Source organism: Bombus huntii, unplaced genomic scaffold (genome assembly GCF_024542735.1).
Source record: "Bombus huntii isolate Logan2020A unplaced genomic scaffold, iyBomHunt1.1 ctg00000058.1, whole genome shotgun sequence".
In the NCBI taxonomy this organism is placed as follows: domain Eukaryota; kingdom Metazoa; phylum Arthropoda; class Insecta; order Hymenoptera; family Apidae; genus Bombus; species Bombus huntii.
Window position 1 is genome coordinate 735,693 of NW_026099319.1, and position 20,408 is coordinate 756,100.

The window sequence follows — 20,408 nt, forward strand, 5'->3', positions numbered from 1 at the left end:
GCAGTGTAGGAAGTATCGAAGAAAGGATGTATTTAGTGATGGAAAATAATTTGACTCGAATGCGTTAGATGTTCCTAAGAATCATGCAGTACTAAACCATTATTCAGATAAAAGAAAAGGAGAAGAAAAGTGGAAAGATTAGAAATGATATACTTGCGTTGCGAACTTTGGGACGGAAACGGAAAGAAGATGCGCATGATACGTTTAGAATATGAACATGTTGGGTAGTGGAGAAATAACACTTATAGATATATGGAAGGAAAAAAATAATAACGGATGGATTTTTTCGTTCGTGCACTTAAATCAGATGATCATGTGGTTAGTATGAATTTCTGTAATAACGTCATTGGAAGAAATGGAGTTAATTATTCCTGCGCGATATAAAACGCAGCATACGCCAACCTCCTAATTATGGAAATTTTCATCGCTTTATAGACGAATATATTTGTATGATTTGAATGTACAACTATCTCTAAAGAAATTACATGTAGAATTTTAGCATGTTTCTCTTGGCATAAAAATTGTGCAATATGATCAAGCAACAGTGATATAAAATAATATCACGTTGCAGTTTATCTGAACGAAAAAACGAAATATTTACTTGTGTAATATTCACAAATAAAACTATGCAATTACCAGAGATATCGCAATCGATCGAAAATGTTGCACGATTCAAAACAGTTTCTTAAAAAAAGTGGAAAGAAGTGTTGGTTTATTAGATCATGTGAAACAAGAAAGTATTCACATAATGACAACTCCGAGGCTCTACTTCCTAGGATTATAGGATTTGGAGGTGCAGTTCTACCCCAGAAATGCTTGTAGAGCCTCTTCACCTCCCTTGCCTCTGGCGGTTGCCTGCCTGGTTCTAAGTAAGCCAAGTCATTGTTAACAATTACATCGGTCAACATCCTTGGACACATTTTAAAGATCTCCTGACAGCATGCGTTGACCCAAGATGACGGCATGCAGATAGGTTGTGTTCGCGTCGCTTCGTACACTGTCCGTGTGTACAAACAGTACGCCACGAATGTAATCCAGATGTCTTCACGTGGGCAGACGCCACCCGCCACCCGCCACCCGCCACCCGCCACCCGCCACGAATGCAAGCATGGTTTTGCAACCCTTGAAAACGCAAAAGCCTGAAAAAGGGGCAGAGTGGTCAACCCCTAAAGATATACTAATATAAGCGCTACATCGATAAAGCAAAACAGCCCAGAAATCAAGAAGCGGTCTGATGAAGAGAAGGAGGATACTAAAGAAGAATCGCGGCCAATACCCGACATAAGGGAACGAGCTAGCGATATGGAAAAGAGGGTCCTACCATTCTGCCACGACCCAAGCAACAAAGTTAACAAGGGCAAACCGCAACGATAATGCGTTACTTTAAGGATATGGGAGGATTTGTGGAGAATCTCCTGCCCCACAACTGTCATCTAGCCGGAAGGCTAGAACAAGCTAAAAGCTAAGAATAAGGAAACTGCGATATTAAGCGCTGTGAGTAAGTCGCTGGAAGCCAGCAAGCGGCTTAAAACGGCCGTTAAGAAAACAACGAAGGCCGAGCCAAAACAGCTCTCGTACGCGGAAAAAGTGAAGATGGCCAGCAATAAAGCGGACAAATGGCGGTAAAACCACCGAGAAATGTGGTTATAATCCGGTCGGAAGTTGAGGATGGTGAAATAAGAACCAGCGGAGAAGCGAGCGACGCGCTATTCACGCTAGTAATCCCCCGTAAAGGGGGAATACAAGTCACAGCAGTTGAAAAAAAAATAAGCGACACCGGCCTAATCGTGGAAACGACGAAGGACTGAAGCCGGAAGGACTGAAAGCGTTCACAGAGGATGTACAGAATACACACATAACGTACGGACATTCGGAGAAAAAATAAAATAATCAGATGACTCATGCGAAAAATCGTTCTTCACATAAGTGGATGAATATCTGAAAAATATTCGAAATTCGAACATCTTACACATGTTCGCACATTTATCGAGAAGTGAGTTGTGTATTATACAATTTTTCTAGATGTATATGTTTTTTTGTCACATAAATGTTATTAGGCCAGTTGCTGAACAAGAGCATAAAGATTCATCACTTTGAGCAGAGGCATATGCTTGTACGAGTTTAAAATAATCTTCTTACCATTGAAATCTATCCATAGTTACGCTATAAATTATAATACAATTTGTATATTGTATTTGTATTCAACGGTACATCTCAACTGAACAAATGTATTGCGTAACAACTATTTATCACTAAAGCGAAGATGTCTAACCCAATCGAATTTTATTGTCAATGTTAGTATTATTTTAGAAATGATATAAATAGTAAAAATGAAAAGGAAACAACTTTTAATTCTCTGATAATTTAATAAGAGGAGCATCTAACGCTCCTTTTCTCTCGATCTGTTTAGCAATAATTTTATTCACTAATTTTTCGAGAGCTTCAAATATGATCTCACTGCGCTCAAGACTGTCAATAGACAATGTGCAGAGAAAACTTTGGTGCCTCATCTGTGAAATGCTGTCAAAAAGGCTTTAAGTGAAAACATACATACATGCCTGTATGGAAACTGCAACTGCTCATGAATTCAATTTCGACTCGGATTTGAGAATCCTATAAAATATCATTTTAAACTATACTAAATATATAGAGTACGCTGTCCCGCGTATCCTGAAGATATCTTTAAAATGACGGTCCTACCAAATTAAATTCAGACTGTTTTCTGAAACTGCTTAATCAAATGATGCATTGATTTATTTATAGTAGTAAATGTGGGCATCAGAAATTTGCTCCGTCCATTTGAAAGTCCATCGAACTCGGTCTATTTATCACCGTTACGAAACATATATACTCTAGTAGGAACATTCCTAACACGATAATGCTTAGAGGAAAGCACGCCAGAATCGCTGTCTCTCAAATCCATTCAATGAATAAGAGACGAATGAAGATGCGTATTATAGTTATATGCAAGTATCCGTAAAGTGGTGTGAGACGTTCGAACAGGTTTGTTCGATGAAAATCAGCTACATACTCTGTTCCGGGTGAAGAAATGAGCCGCAAGTGGAAAATGGTGAAAAGGGAAGGGGAAATAAGGAGAATACAAAGAGTTGATGAATGTAAGGAATGGAAGCTGAATCTCAAAATAAAGAACAAGAAAAAACAAGCTACTTACGATAACACGATTGCTAGTCATCTGTTCTCGATGACGATTGCCTATACCACCGCCCTTGTTGAATATTTTAGCAGTTCTAGTATATTTGAGCATATTATATTTATATTTCGATGCACACTACCACTTCGACCATTTATTTCCGTGATTATGACTGAGGAACAAACAGAAGATACTTATCGTAAATGAAATTTAAGCAAGAAGGAACTTTTTGCGATGTTAACTCCAAATGAGAAAATATGTATATATCAGTATGGATCATGACCTGCCTATTTTTACATTAAATGTTTTGAAAAGTTGTATTTCAAAGCATGGCGTGGTTTTCGTCGAAGGAAATCGTTTCAAATAGTGAAAGAGCAAAATTATATAACTCTGAAAGAATAATATAATTTAACATGAAAATATTAAAAAACTGAGTACATCGAAATATAATAGATATTTTACAAGGGAAGTAAAAATATAGGTAAATAAATATAAGTAAAAAAGTATAAGAAATCATTTATTTTTTCTAAAATATATTTTGTATGGCGCGTGCTATCATTTTGTTATCTCAAATTTATCTTCTATTTATATTTCTTTACATAATTTTCACAATATATTTATGAATTAGATGTATTTTCATAACCTACTACTAGCGTTCTACTAGCGAGTTTTCGCATGCTCAATGAGATATTGAGTAGTATAGGAAGTGCATAAATATGTATTTTTTATGTATCTTCAAACACGAACTAGAATATCGAGCATGTTATCATTTTCCTGTGGATTGTAAAATGATCAACCGTGGTTGATAAATTAACAAATTGTAAAAATTTGTCGATTTGTAGTACGAGTGCGGAGTGCGAGTAGTAACGATAGTGAACACACAATTGAATACCCAAACGACAAACTCCTGAGCTTTATACTTATTTTTACGTGGGTCCAAACTTTATCGATTCGATATAGGCTCCGACCGCTCTGGGTTATTTAAAATATATGTCGGGTTAAGATCGGAATTTTGGGCGCGTGACAACTCTTCGCGTGGACTAGCCAATGTATGTCCCATTGTATCGGCACCTCCGAGGTAACCTCACACGTGGCTAGGCCCGCTCTCGAGGCCGCATGCCGCCACAATCACACTTCTCGGAAAACCCATACAACCACTCGTCAGACCTCCGTTAGGCAAAACGTTTATCTCGTGACCGTGGCTACGTTCGGCGACCAATTGTCACCTCGAAGCCAATCTCGCTATCACTAATTTTAAACAATTACAGCTATAATAAAATCTAGGCTAAAGTACTAGAGGATGTTTCGAAAATTTCCAAGGAAAGGCTTCGGCTTTCCTTTCATCTCCGACATATAGGTAGAGAAATAGGAAAGGATAGGGGAAGACGTTTGGATATAGTGGATTTGAAGTACAATTTCATTCGCAAAATATAGTGAACCAAGAAAGAACCGTGGAAAGATTTGGACATTTGTGCGCTTCATGTGACGCTGGAGAGAAGAAAAGAAAAAAGAAACGAGAGGGAAGAGACCAAAAGAATGAAAAATAAAACCTTTCTTCACAAAAGACAGAAAAGATTCACTATGCATATTATTCGCTTCGCCTTATCGTTATCCACGTACGCACGCACGCACGCACGCACATTCACGGTTTCACCTTATACACTTGTTGTGTACTATCGTATCATTTTACCGACCAGTAGCGGTTGAAAATCCTATGTACTGTCTACCTCTCACTCGGTCGCAGATACATCGTTGAAGCCAGTTTAGACTCTAGCTCTGTTTAGACTCTAGGATATCGCGCGGGAATATACGCGCTTTTTCTCATACCTATAGAAATGTTAACTCAAATTTGGCGAAATTACTTATAATATTTATATTGATATTTATTTGATCTATTAGAATCGTTTTTAGATTAATATTTATATAATATTCCATAATCCATACAATGATTTTCCTCAAGCAAATAATAATTTAATATTTTTTTAAAAGTGTGATATCGTCCAAAACAATCGCTTCTGTGTAATGGAACATTGCAATGCAAAATTTACAGACAAAACATGTTCTACTTCTTTTCTTTTTTAATTGTGCAAATTCTACATTGGGGTTTTGGGGCTTTTTTACTCCGACGACTAGACACTATGTTTATAAGTTTATGTTTTCCGAAATTTGATAGTCTTTGTGGGTGATCTAGTCTGGATGATCTGCTTGTCAGCTCATAAGTGTTTGCTGTACTAGATATTTCTTCGTCGTTTTCCTTTGATCCACAATCTTCTATCCACGAAATTATCACTTTTTGCAGGAAATTTTTTATATGTATTCTTATTCTATGGCCCATAATCATTCCCGTTGGGGCCCCGGGAGCATCTCCTTTCGTCCCCTCGTAGTGGTGATCCCCACCGCTTGCCCTTCACCGTCGTTACTTCTGAGGTGATGGGCGTGATAGGTATTGAAGGAACACTCGAATATGTTTAACAATAAATATTTATTAACAAAATATATTCGGTGAGTATACTTGACGTAAAACTCGCGGTTATTAATTTCGGTTCGCGGTTCGCGGTTCGCGGTTCGCGATTACAAGTTCGAACTCGGATAGATTCGGGTAGATACGATTCGATATGCGCTACGAGTTCGGACGATGATTGCCTGAGATGTCGAGCAACTCGGACCAGTGATTGCTGCCAACTATCAACTATCAATTCGGACAGGCGTCTCGCGACTGACTTTCCGTCACGATGATGCTGGATAGGAAAAACTATGATGGGGTGTGTCTAAGGATACGAGATCATCGGATTCGTTTAGGAAAGCGTTGGTTCGGAAAGTGAGGGAAGTGGACGTCGTTGTTAATTGACTAAATTTTGAGTTGGTGGTTGGAAAAGGATACTAACCATCCTTGAGAGAAAGATGCTAGTAGGAAGCGTCGTACGTGAGAAAAGCAGATTTCCGTATCTTCCCGTAGTAGGTGGTAGATTTAGGGACTATTGGGATAAAGACTGTTTGTCCGTTTGAAGGACCTTAATTAACAAAATCCTAAGATTTGTAGCGTTCCCTTAGGTTAACTGAAAATATTCTGTAAAAATGTATCGGCATCTGGCAATCATCTTGTCTTGTATAGGGTCTTTGTGTAACGAGCCACGGGACAGAAACCGTTGGAAAGTTTGCTGTCGAGTGTCGCTACACTTCCTTCTGTTACTGCCCTCTTAGTACACATTCCTTGGTCAGCCGTTCCACCGTCTTCTGGCGACGACTGATCTCACTCTCCAGAAAGCGCATCCTCCTCCGCAGATATGCGCTGTCCGCGTGTTCATGTCCGTGAATCGGTTAGCTGTCCTTCTCGGTCCCTTCTCTTTCATCCGATTCCATCTTTATATCCTCTTTCCGCGCGTCGTCGCCGCCAACGGCACCGTCGCGGATGCAGAGACGGCAGAGATCGGCCATTGTTGAGGCGACGGCGGAGGTGGTGGTGATGTCACGTAAAATAACAAAATAAAAAAGGAATTTGAGGTGAAAAATAAAAAAAGAATACTTTATTTTTTTTTTCTAACATCAATACACTTTACAATCTACCTCCGAACTCTAGGCGTGACTTTCTAAGACTGACTCTTATGATTTTACTTTCGATCGGATCCGACTACTTTCTTTTGTCATCCCTCAACATCCTCACCGTCCATGCATTTGTTAGGCGTCCGCGATCGTTGCCACGTGCTCTTTCTTTTAGAACCTTCGGTGGAAGGACCGTTGGGATGTTGATGGTTCATTAGGCACTTCAGCGATATACATTGTCGCCGAGTGCCGCCACATCTTTATCTCTATCGTCAGTCCGTCGGATTTGAAGTATGCCGGTCGTGACAGTGACCACGTGCGCCGTTGGAGTTCAGCGCTGGACGCTTTCGCCCTCCATGAGGCCAACCTTGACCCAGTAATCTTCCGGTATGATCGCTTGCCGAGCGCGTTCACAACGGTCGAAGAGGAAGAACACGATGATATTTCGTCGTCGAATTGTTGCAAAAATTCCAACTCTGCGTTATTTGTAAAAATCTGTTTCTGCTTATTACTTGCGAGAAGAATGGAGTTTCCATACATGGATCAGTTGACCAATAGTCGTAGAGAGCATTCATTTTTACTGGTCTCGTTAGAACTGGTAGGCCTAAAAATTTCTTTATTTCTGTTCATTTCTTTGTTTTTGATGTAATTTTGTATTTATCTATAACTTAATAATGATACCTATTCGGTTCTCTCACCAGATACTCATTAAAAGAGTCATTTCCAATGAATAAATTTGCACTGCCTAAAACACATTCTGGAGAATTCGGCATGATTTTTATGTCGGGATGTCGTGGGACGACGACGCACTCAGTGCACTCCGCTTGTTTTCTTTTTTTTTTTTTTTTTTTTTTTTGTACGTGGAGAAATACTCGTGGACACTCCACCTCTGCGGTAGCAGCAGAGCAGCGTCGGTCTCTTACCGACTAAAACTCCACGGTGGTCATCCTGACGTTTGACAGAAGTGTTCCCGGGGTCTCTCATGAATTACTAACAGTACACTCCTTGCACTCCGATCCTCTTGATCGAGCCAACAATGCAAATTTCCCTAACCGATTAATTTGTCGCTAGGGGAGGCCATCGCCCCCGAGGAGGCCGCGCGAAGCAGATCTTCGTCCCTCTCGCCCAATATGTGCTAATAATGGGAAGAGAAACACGGAGACCATAGGTGTTTTCTATGATTGAAAACACCGTAATTAGCACAACGTTTCGGCTGCGTCAGATCACTAGTTAATGCAGAGAACGGTCGTTGTGAATCCAAAATGTGTTGGGCAAAATCCGCGTTAATCGTGTGCTTGATATTCTTGTTCGTTGATTGCAACTGCCGACGGATACTTCTATTCCGATTTCAAATATCGTACAACTGCGAAGTTATCAGAGCAGAGAATATACGAACTTTAAAATTCTCACCTTAAATGTATGCGGAGTCAATCGCGTTCTATTATACAATTCGGCGGTTAATCGAACTTTGGCACTTATTTCGCTTGGGCAACCTTCGTAGTTAACACTTATAAATTTCGTTTGAAACAATTATTCGAGAGATAACTGGCAGAGTGACGGTGTAAACACTTCTATCGAAAGATGGTAGCTCTTGTTAATACTTATAAATTTCTACTAACTTGATTCCGATTAAGACAAACTGTAGTTAATACTTATAGATTTCAATTGAGACAGACTGACAGAGTGGAGGTGTAAACGCTTCAATTGACCAAATGGTAACTAACTTGTGACAAAATGTGAATATCGTAATTGCTAGCTTAAGCTGAGGTTTCGTTTTTTTTGGTTGTCTTGTTTACGCTGTATCTTAATTTCTCATATTCCCTTTTACCTGAGGAAACGCGGGTGCTGCTTATCTTCTGCTGAAGTTTCGTCTTCTTGATTATCCTATTTACACCGCTTATTGCATAACCTGAAGCGTCTGTCGTAAAGTTAAAGGGTTTGGAAAGATTCGGACATTGCAGAATAGGTTTTGCCATTAGCGCTGTTTTTAAATTGTTGAATGCATTTTCTTGATTCTCCGACCATTTAAAGGGGATGTCTTTGTTCAATAGTTGTGTTAATGGTTTTGCAATTTTGGAAAAATTAGGTATAAATCTTCGGTAGTATCCCGCTAGTCGCAAAAACTGTTTGATATTTTTTGCTTTCTTTGGTCGTGGAAATTTCGATACGGCTTCGATCTTCTGTGGATCGGGTTTTACACCATCTTCACTGATTATGTGTCCCAAATAACTTCGTGTCGTAGGAATTCGCATTTATTGGGTTGCAATCGCAATTTGGCTTCCATTAGTATTTCCATTAACTCGTTAGATTTAATTTCGTGTTCGTGAGGAGATCTTGAATAAATCACTATGTCATCCAGATTGTTCACAGAGAGTATAGTTTCAAAATTGAAATAATCGTTCTTGCTCAAGATTTAATGAATTGTCTGGAATAAAACAACTCTATCAACTTTCGATCTATTTCGTTCACAATTGTTCGCTGTATCAACCAGTGATTACGGTGTTTTCAACGCAGAAAACAAAACATATCTTATTAAATAAAATATAAGAATATAGACAAAATCACTCCAATAAAATAACACCCGCTGGGAACACATTTAGGCATATATACACACATGAACAAATAAGGCACTGTTACCAAGTAAAGTCAAAATCCACACACGGAGCATCCGGATACATCTCACGAAACCTATTTAAACACCATGAGAGTACGTCCGGACAAGTACCCGCCTGACCTGAGGAATGGTGGCGTAGGTAAGCCTCCAACACTTGATCAGGGATCTCCTCCCAAAAACGAACCTTGGCACAGGCATCTGTATCAACCACTTCGATCGAAGGAGAACTTGGCGGCAACTGAAGGGTGTCCTCATCGGAGAAGGTTAGATCAATAACCAAAAGGATCACCGAGACTCGACGATGGGGCTGGAGCCACACTATTGCTACCCTCTGTGGAAGACGATCCCTCCAGCCTCCTTAACCTCTGCCCACGAGCTTTTGCGCCGCCACGACGACCACGTTTCCTAGAACGTTTCGGAGGAGGTTTGAACGGCCTACGACTTTTTTTCTTCTTCTCACACTAAAATAAAACACACAAGTTTAAGAAAACGAACAACAATGCGAAACAGGATGAAGTCAAAACAAATTAAAATAATACATACTTCTACAGCTTCAGACATATCAGTATCCATGATCCAACATAACCTGTATTCATAAGGGAAAACATGAAAATGCAATAAACAAAATCGACACTACCAATCATACAAAATATCGAATAATCAAACACTATCAAAATCACTTATTACTATGAATTAATGCATATTATTACCTAAAAGGAAAAACTAACCTAAAAACTCGCCAAGCAAATCAAACTCGCCAAGCAGAACAAACTCGCCAAGCAAATTAACAATTATTACAAACTACCACTTGGCGCCATCTCCTATGGAATGACGTATCAAAAACTTGCCATTGGAATTTTAATAATTCTTGGGGAACATAGGAAATAGAGCGTGTTACACGTGCAAAGACTCGACTAACACTAAGTTGCCACACGCCTTGTACGTTTCATTGACATGAGCAAGGAAATTACCAAATACATCACAAATGCAACCTCAGCAAGGACAAAGCTGCCACGCGCCTGGCACGTTCCACTGGCATCAGTAGGGAAGGCCTGGGAAGCATCGCAGACGAAACATCAACAAAATACGAGCTACTACAATATCTACATTTTATCACGCACCTCGTATGTCACTAACACCAAACGAAACATGAGAAATTAAGAAGACGAAACTTCAGCAGCATCTACGTGTCTCAAGGATGTGGAAAATTAAAAATAGCGTAAACAAGATAATCAAGAAGACGAAACTTCAGCAGACTCCGTGTGTCCAAAAAAAGGTGAGATAATCAAGAAGACGGAACTTCAGGCGGCGAGGCGAGGTTCTCAAATTCTTTAATTACTATTGTAGGTGTGATAAATTCGTAATCTTTCGATGTGGTATTTATTACTCTTGTATATCCTTGTGCCTTATGGTTCTTCGCACCTACATTACCAAAATAGACTCCCTTGATTGGCTCGATTTTGGGAATAAATCCCTCTTTTATCTCCAGATTTGTAATGTTAATCGAACATTTGTAATGGTACCGAACTTCGTTTCCGCACGATTATCTTTTCTCTTGTATCGAAGGGGATATAAATATTTCCCCACTTATATGTTTTCGCTCGTAATCCAAACGAGCCTTGCATCCTGCGAAAAATTCGGATCCTAAGATTCCATCTTGATCGATCAGCAATGAGTCAACTACGTGAAAAATAACTTTTTTTTTATAATTATTATTATTAACGTGGAGGAAATCCGCACGGACACCAGGTCGCTTCTGGGGAAATGCGGCGTGGTAATGCCGGACTCCAACCGACTAAAACCTCCACGATGACCGTCCCGGCAGCGGTCGAATAGGAAGAGCATGACGACATTTCGTCGTCGGATCTCACCGCCCCGCCGCGATTGCGGCGTCGCCGCATCCCATCCCGTGAGGGTCCCGGGCCGACGGTCATAACGTCGAGTTCCTCCAACCCTCTCCGAGACCCCCCAGTTCGTGTGTCCCCTTCGCCAGACGCATGAGCGTGTTCGGGGGCCTGGCGGCCCACCCCCGGACGGTCACGGTTGCTCGATGACGACTCGGGGCCCGTTTTACAACCCGCGGCTGCGCCGGTACTGTGGTATCCCTCCCCTGCACTGTAAACGATTTTTTGGTTCGTTTCTCTGTGCATTGTTATTCTGAAGTCGCCGAGGTCGTCAACAAGGGTTTCCATCCTGGTGCCACTCACTCTTTCGCACCCTGCCCCAGCAAAGGCCGGCGCAGGGTGACAGGGAGCCCCACAAGAAGGTGAGGTGAGTGGTCTTGGCAGATACGGGCCCACCAACTTCTCCGAGGTTCTTCGCACCGGATCGGCAAACTGGCGGGGGCCGAAGACGCCGACCAGTCACCACCCGGCTATAGGAGAACATTAGATTCATCGTGGTTTCCCGATGGGACCAGGGCGTGGTCCTACGCCCTGAGAACCCGTAGCCGCCTCGAGCTCCCCACGTGAAAAATAACTGGATTTCCCGCAACCTGCATTACGATTGCATGATTGCTGCAGCATGATTCCTGATTCGGATAAGGCAGGTTTCTTGATGACATTGATTTCTGATCCGGGGTCTAATAGTAAATTTGTCTTAGTTTTTAAATCTGGGGAAATTATTCTAGCGGTGGGAGTACTTGGAGTTTCGTTTATTTTTATTGAAATAATCCGGAGAGGTCGTCGTCCAAATCTGAGTCCGGCCGAACATATCCTTTAATTTGTTCCCGAAATCGTTCAAACTGTCTAGCTAACTGTCCTCTATGGCGAGGAACGCGTGCCCGCGAAGCTTATTCATTAATAATTTTACCAACTGAGGCTCCTGATGCCGCGGAATCATGTTTCGTGCGCGCTCGCATGCTCTTAAATATTGAAATACTGAGGGTCGATATCTGTCGAATATTGGTACTGACTCGATCGCGTCTTTTAACTTCATTTGTTGGGGGCTATCGTCTGTCGGTATTGTCACCTAGGGAATTATCGGCGGTGATACGGGTGTCTCGATTTCCTTTTTTGTCTTGAGTGAACGCATATCGTCTTTTAATTCATTGATCTTTGTACTCATGTCGGCTATTACTCGTAAATTCGCATCGCATTCGCATCTCGCGTCTCCCCTATTTTCCCGTAGTTGGGACAAAGACTGTTTGTCTGTTTGAAGGACTTTAGTTGACTAAATCTTAAGATTTATAACGGGCCCTCGAGCTAGCCGAACATGTACTGCGGAGACGCATCGACATCTGGCAATCATCTTACTCGAAGAATAGGGTCTGCGTGTGGCGAGCCACGGGGCAGAAACCGTTGGAATGTTTACTGTCGCGTGTCGTCACGAATATTTCTTTTAAGGAGAGCTATAGAATTACTCCATACCTTTGTTAGACAAAGCGTTCATACCGTGACCGCGGCTACGTTCGGCGACTGACTGTCGCCTCAATCCCAAGCTCATTATCACAACTCTCGAACAATTACAATTGGACTGGGTGACTGTAATTATTTAATTACAGCTATGGTAGATTCTGAATTACAATGTTACGGGATTTTCCCAAAATTCCAAAGGGAATGCTCCGGTGTTCTTTCATCTCCGACATATTAATAAGGAACCATTTGGCTGAATAACGAAAAAACATATAAAGAGTTCTTTAGATTATGTGACGCGGTCAAAATCAAATTTCAGGAGTTGAATTTAAAAACATTTTGTCCCTATGAATTCACAACCTCCCAAAGCTTCGAAATCCACACATATTTCTTCCTTCAGATGATTCTGTGATTACATTAGGGTTGTGAAGACATATTTTAAGTGAAACTAATTGTTTTAACTCGTAATTATTGTTAAAATAAGAATATTTAATGACAATTAATAGTTATTAAAAAATGTATAGGTTTCACTAATTGCTATTAATTTTTACTAACTAAAAATATATTTTTAGCATAAGAATATTTAATAACAAATAATTTTTAATAATTTTTATTGGGTAAAAATTAACTCTTAAAATAAAATTATTTAATAAAAATTAATAGTTACTAATTCGGCTGCAATGGTCGGATCGCAAAACAGCTTCCAAGCCAGTCAAATGCGTGTGTCACGTCGAAGACAGAAGAAATCATGAAACCAATAGATCGCTGGTGATCTCCTCTTCTTGCGTCGCAGTAAATATATTCGTACGTTTCACGAATAACGTGAAGGAATTGAACTTCGTATAAGATGATGGAAATTTTATTGTATAAATCCAACGGAGTGACGGTTCAAAGTGTTACAGAATAATTAACAGAATAATGTGTTGAGCGCTAATGTAGGAGGGTTTTTATATGGAGATTTTAGTCCCTTTGGAGGGGTTATCGTCCGATGTATATCAGAGGCGGCTATTCAGTTGCTGTTTTGTTATTATTTCGATAGCTGTGGCATGCAGGATGTTTCGTCTACTTTATTACTGTTTCTGAGCGGGTGACAGGTGCATCAGACGCAATGCAATACTTGAAACTTGCTTGTTGAAAAATAGAAGCAGTGCTGTCCATGATATTAACGCTGCGGTATATGTGTCAACACAAACATGGCATACATATATTGGAACTAGTGCGGCTATGGATATCGCCCATGTGATTCGAGTTTTAACAAACATAGCCGCGTATGGCGCAGGGGTACCGGAAGAAATCCGTCCTTCATTAAAGCCTTAATTAAAGCTTACCGTCACACCGACGAATATTTTTTCCTCGATTCTGAAGTTTCATAAGGCTGCTTTTTAAAATATTGTAACAAACTAAAAAGAAAGCACTGTTTGCAAAAATTTTATCATTTCTTTAATTTTTGTAGTAATAACTCTTAAATTCATAATAAAACTAGTAGATGATATAATATAGACGCAATGGGAAGGTTATCAATTCTTCACCGGTAGTGTGTATTTTACAAAACAATGAGTATAAGTATTTTCTTACACCATTAGAATATGTAATACCACCAGAAAACGGCGGTATAATATACATACATATATACGTACATAGGTAGTTCGAATGAAAATAGAAAAACGTTTGAGAGGCGTTCCCTACATACTAAACAAGATAATAATCAATATTGACACTTAAAAATAGCAGAAAATATTCTAAGGCTCGATAAAGTTTTTGGACTAATGCATGATCCATTTTTTAATATCACTCGTACTTTATTCATACAAATTGTTATGTATTCTATGGCTTCTTTCAATATATATAGTTTCATAGTTTTATACGTACGACAATAAATATGTCAACCCTATAATTCATTATTATAAAAGTATATCAGATTTGCCGGCGAATCTGTGTTTAATATTTTTTTTACTATTAAATGATTCAATATTAGATACGTTAATATTACCCGAATATTTACACATTACATTTTCAAATATTATATCGCTTCCGTTCTTGTTCCAGTAAGGTTTTGTCACGTTATCGGAAGAAGGAAACATTACAAATAAAAGAGACCAAAAAATTTCTTTGGAAATCGTTTCATAAGTAAACAGATTAGGGATATATATGTTTCCAGGACGAGATTTATTAATTCATTCGTACTATAGTTAACGATAATATCGTTAAGATATTAAAAATTTATTTCTGATTTAGTGTGCGAGATTTACTTTAATTCTATTTCTCCATTTTCATTCATTCACAATCAATCTTTACAACTTTGCCTTCACAAAGACTTGAGAGAACTATATTCATCAAATTATTTCTTGACGTCCATATCCATCACATGAGATTTTGATAAAGTTTTTCTTAAGATATGTCACTGAAAAGCATCCGTAAAAAAGATTTAAAAAATTTTTCACCTACTCTACATAAACTTCAGCTTGTTATAACTTGCAGATCTATTGGGCTAATCCTTCTTTCCAATTTTTTTTATGTGTTTGTTAGATAAATAAGTCTGCTGGAAGAATCTGGCAAATAAAATGAAATAGCTGAGGTACATCAACATAGCAAGTTTGATGTTCAAAGGCGTAACGTGACATTCAACTTGGACACTGTGTACATAGTAGTAAGCTGATGCAGTTAAAATGCAACCCACAACCATTTGTGATAGCTGTAGCGTAGTAACAAACATGGCGACCCATTTTGGTATATTGAACCACATTGCTTTCAGAGCATAATAGGAGTACATCCAGGCATGAACGAAAGAGTTTACCAAGCCACTTGCCATTTCCTGTGGCCTCTGCATAAGAGAACCAGGTATAGAGAAGGACTGTTACGTGATGGTACCAATGTAGAAAAATCAACAGTTGCTTTCGTAACACAATGAAGGCTGTGTCGCTAAATTCTACTAGCTTCGATAGGGCAAAGGTCCACGACCAAAAACCGAAAACTGGATCTTGAGTAAGATGGCTGGAAAGAATATAATTACATTTCTATTATGATATAATATTTTGGAAATATTGTTATATGTTATGAACATGATATATAAATTGAAGTTACATAGTGTGTTTCTTAATATCTGTCTGATGTTGTGTATTTTTCATATTACAAACAATTTACTTTTATGTTGGAAGTGGCTGAATTTATTTCAAGTATAGTACAATAATAACAAATGCAGTTATTTTTGTTATAATATCAAAAATAAAAATTTCCATTTATCCATATTTTATACATTTCTTTGAAGTTTCTCAATTTTCCAGAGCATCGAACAACATTTTGCAATAAAAGTTAACAAAAAGACGCGAATTTCCAGTATTAAAAAAAATTTACAGATAAAATTAAATTATAGATTAAAACTGTTTAGCTGAATTCCTTGCTTGTAGACAATTGCTACGTTTAAACTATCTTTCTAAACGTAATAATTTCCGGGATATTCCGTAAAATATGTTTTCAGTCTCAATTTTGCAGGATATTTTTGCTCCTTCGACATGGATTTTCCCGTGTAAAGATAATATGTGTCAAATATATTACGAATCCCCTGTTAGATACGTATGCTATCGCAAGGCGGATTGAGCATGTACAGATACTTTTAGCATAAAATCAAATTCTGTATGCATTTACATTTAAAAAGTTTCGGGCTAATATTATTAAAAAGAACAGTTTTTAAGGTAAATGAAGTTTTATTATCTATTATTCAACACACATCCCTTCCTTGTCATATTTTTCTGAATTGCTTCTACAGTATTGAGTTGATGTAATGACCCACTTGAGAGGCTCGAATTGCTTGACTGACTATTCCCTCTTATGTTTTTCCGGAGGAAAGCTTGGCGTGGGTGTGCCCTTTGAACGAAGAACGCGGATTCGTTGTTCACACTTTTCGTCAAGGAAGTGAGGGTAACCATCCGCGATGCCGATTGGTTATGAGCCATGCTAATGAAAAAGGATATGAGGTAGTCTCCCACCAACGTGGATCGGGGGGTGACTTCGTTCCTGGGGAAAACCAGTCCTTTTCGATAAACATGTGTTCGGTATTCCCATTCGGTGACTACACGCTTTCTCCGTGATTTCTAAGAGCCTAATAAACTCAAGGACTTTTCCGAAACCCGAAAATAAACTGAAAATACTTCTAGACAAACAGTTTGACTGGCAAACATGTGGAAACAATGAAGCCAAAGTTGACGGTTTATGGTGGGTCCTTGAGTTTATTGAGGGCCGCTGGCTGCCAGGTAGCGTCGGCTGGAGTACAGCTGTTCCATGCGACGTAACAGCGTGGGAAGCTAGTAGCGCTGTGTCGTCAGCAAATGTTGCTATTGTTATCTCTGTTGATGTTGGTAAATCGGCAGTGTAGATGGAGAACAGCAGGCGTCCGAGGACACTACCTCGGAGTATGCTAGATAGAGTAAGTAAGTATTTAACCATGAGTTGCCTATTGGTTAGGTAGGACTTTAAGATGGAGTAGTAGGTGTGTGGTAGGACTTTTTAAAGTTTGTATAGTAGTACTTCGTGTCATACTTTGTCGAATGCCTGTTGAATGTTTAGGAATATCGCTGAGCAATATTTTTTCTTTTCAAGGGATTGGTTGATAATGTGTGTTATGCGATGGATTTGCTCTACTGTTGAATGCTGTTTCCGAAAACCGAATTGATGATCTGGGAGTATTTTCAAATCCCCCAAGAGTGGAAGGAGTCTATTCGTTAGCATTTTTCTCGAATAGTTTTGACAGGATAGGTAAAAGACTAATTGGGCGATAGGAGCAGAGTTTCATATATTGGTTTTCCGAGTTTAGGGATGAGAGTAATGAAATTTTCCAGGCCTTAGGAAAGTATTCAAGGCGAAGAATTGCGTTAAAAATCGATGTGACGAGTGCAATCCCTTTTATGAGAAGTTCATTGATTGCTCTATTGCCTATTAGGTCATGCCCCGCTGCTTTCTTGGGGTTTAGGCGACTGATTGATTCTATAATCTCTGCAGAAGTGAAGGGTTCCATAGGAGGAGACATTTAGAAGGGAGAGTGCAGGTGTTCAGTAATGTCTGCGGCAGCTTTGGAGGAATGGGGTTTAAATACTTTAGACAAGTATTTAGCAAACAGGTTGGCTTTACCTATAGGGCTACACGCCCATCCACCTTGCGGATAGCGGATTGATGGGATTATTTGCGGGGAGCGCGTGAGTTTCCTGGAAGCCCTCCATAGTGAGTAGTTGGAGTCAGCTGTGGGGGACAAATTGGCGAGATATTTATGAAAACAGTCGTTTTTATAATTTTTGATGATTGTGATTGGCTTTCTAGTTGCGTTGTTTAGTTTGCGTTTGTCATCCGGTGTTCTATGGGTCTACCATACTCTTCTTAGTCTACGTTTTTCTGCTATTTTTTTAAATATGTAATGGGGATATTCACGTTTGCTGATGGAAGTCTTAGTAGGTGTGGAGGAGCGGATAGCGTTTATTATGCTCGTGTTTAAGTATTTCGTAACTGCTTCGATATCTTCATTAGTTTTTAGTGAAATTAAGGCTGAAGTTGAGTCATTAAAGACTTCTCTAAAGAGCTGCCAGTTGGTGAGTTGGTTATGAATAAAGCCATTAGGTGTATTCTCGATACTTGTTGAACTGACTGTTGCTATCACGGGCGAATGGTCAGAAGAGAGATCAGCCGAGGAGTTGATTTGGACATATTTTGGCGAGATATTTTTAGTTATGAAGAAGTCAAGTAAGTCAGGTATTTTGTTAGTGTCAGTGGGCCAGTGTGTGGGTTCATATGTGGTGAAGTAGTTGAGATTGTTGGTGATTATGCTGTTTAAGAGATTTTTGCCTGTTACTGTGACCTCTGCCCCATTGGGTAAGTTTGGCGTTATAGTCTCCTCCAGCTATGAATCTATTGCCCAGAGTGTCAAGAAAGTTATCAAAATCTTCGTTGGCGATGGAGTGTCTGGGAGGGCAGTATACTGCTGAAGTGGTGATTGTACCATGGTAGTCTTCTATTGCTACGTTTGTTGCTTGGAGGTAGTCTTTCTGGAATGATGGAAGTTCGTAGTGCTTAATGCTGGATTTGATAATGATTCCGGTGCCGCCGTGGGCCTTTCCGCTGGGATGTTGGGTATGGTAGAAGTTATAACCATTTATTTTCAGATAGTTTTTGTCGGTGAAGTGGGTTTCAGATACGAGCATTACGTCGACTTGCTGTTGCTTTAGGAAGAGCTCTAGTTCGAATTTGTATTGAACTAGCCCCTTGGCATTCCAAAGAGCTATGCGTCTTGATTTTATTTTGCGTCGGGGAGTATTAATTTATCCATGGTGAGTGTTAATAGTGATAGCAAATTATTTATTTGTTCAGATTGTTTTTCTATTAACTTTTCAATTCTAATGTCACGTTGATTCGGGATTATTTCACATTCCGCACGTAAGGTGAGAGATTCGTATTTCAATTATGATCGTTATTACAAAATTTATTAGAAACTGACAAAGTAACGATACAGAATGTTATAACAGAACAGAATAGAATGTCGAGTACTGACTTGGGAGGTTTTTTTATATCAAGGGGTTGGCTCCTGTGGAGGGGTTATCGTTGGATGCCGGTCACATAGGGATCCTGTTACTGCTTAGTTACTGTTTCGATGGCTAAGGTATGTGAGATATGATTATCCTATTGCTGCATTCCCGGGGCCACAGTGACACTAGAGACGTTGTCTGTGTTTTATGAATTGGAGACATTATTTTGAGAATGGACCCTGTGGTTATTTGGATTATTTTGATTTCCTTGTACTGTTTGGGAGTAGTATAGGAGATTGAAGTAGTAGTGAATTTCGGAAGACTGGGTATTTGATTGGTTGTCTCTTTGGCTCTAAGCTTGGGATACTTATTTATACATAAGGTTTTGTAGGCTGAGCGGCCTTTGTAGTTAGCAGAATGGTCACCTTGACAGTGGATGCACTTCGTTGGGGTTTCCGTTGATTTAGTGCACTGGTCAGTGGGGTGTGTACCTGCACATTTAACGCAGCGGATTTATATGCAATCGCTTCCTCTGCAATGTTTGCATTTTTCAAAGCTTTTGTTCATGCAATAGCTCTAGTGTTTTGTTCTCGTGTTTTCGTTCTAGTTATCCTAGTTGAACAAGTTTTGAAGTGTCCGTGCCTGCCTGTTCAAATGGATCGAATAGAGCATTCTCTCTTCCTCCGAAGATGGTTGTATTTCATCTTCACTCAATATGTTGCGTCGTGCAACACTCTACCTGGACCCGGCCATACACCGCGGGCCAGACAGGCCCCAGATGTCCGCTCATTCTTACGGCGTACTCTCAATAACCTTAAGCACCCGTCATAAATCCCACTAATTTGCTTGCTAAGGTCCTTCAGACCCAACAAACATCTGTTTTCTGAATCATTTCTAAAGATTATTGTCTACCACGGCTTGACAAGGGAAAGTTGGGTTTTCCCACGTACGATGCTTCCTAATAACAACTTTCTATCGAGAGCAGCTAAGACCCTTCCTAGTCCACCAACCTTCGTTTAACCAATTAACAACAAATCCGATGGTCCCGTGCGCTGGACACACGCATCCTTAGCTTTCCTCCGCTACAGCATCGTCACCGAACATCACTGATTCTTCAACCTTCAAACATACAACATCCTTCGACCGGGTCTACACCCGAAGATCAGTCAGTCACTTATCTTATACATACGCACCAGCGTAACTATCTTCTTCACAAAGTTGTTGGAATAAACTGTCATTCACACCTT

The 20,408-nt window shown here is 39.7% G+C and overlaps 1 protein-coding gene and 2 long non-coding RNA genes across 4 annotated transcripts in view; 1 reads left to right on the forward strand and 2 right to left on the reverse strand.

Moving 5' to 3' along the window:
- The window catches only part of LOC126875780 (katanin p60 ATPase-containing subunit A-like 2), a 292,008-nt gene that overhangs the window by 122,049 nt on the left and 149,551 nt on the right, over positions 1–20,408 (forward strand). The gene's annotated exons all lie outside the window — the stretch shown is intronic.
- LOC126875819 (uncharacterized) overlaps positions 1–20,408 on the reverse strand; it is a 122,002-nt gene that overhangs the window by 34,711 nt on the left and 66,883 nt on the right. The window lies entirely within an intron of this gene.
- LOC126875840 (uncharacterized) lies at positions 9,005–10,688 on the reverse strand. Of its 2 annotated transcripts, none has more exons than XR_007693724.1 (3): positions 10,427–10,688; positions 9,849–9,891; positions 9,005–9,766 (listed from the first exon to the last, which is right to left on the reverse strand). It is a non-coding gene; the product is annotated as an uncharacterized LOC126875840 (long non-coding RNA). The 2 variants fall into 2 exon arrangements; XR_007693725.1 differs by lacking the exon at positions 10,427–10,688 and adding an exon at positions 10,034–10,138.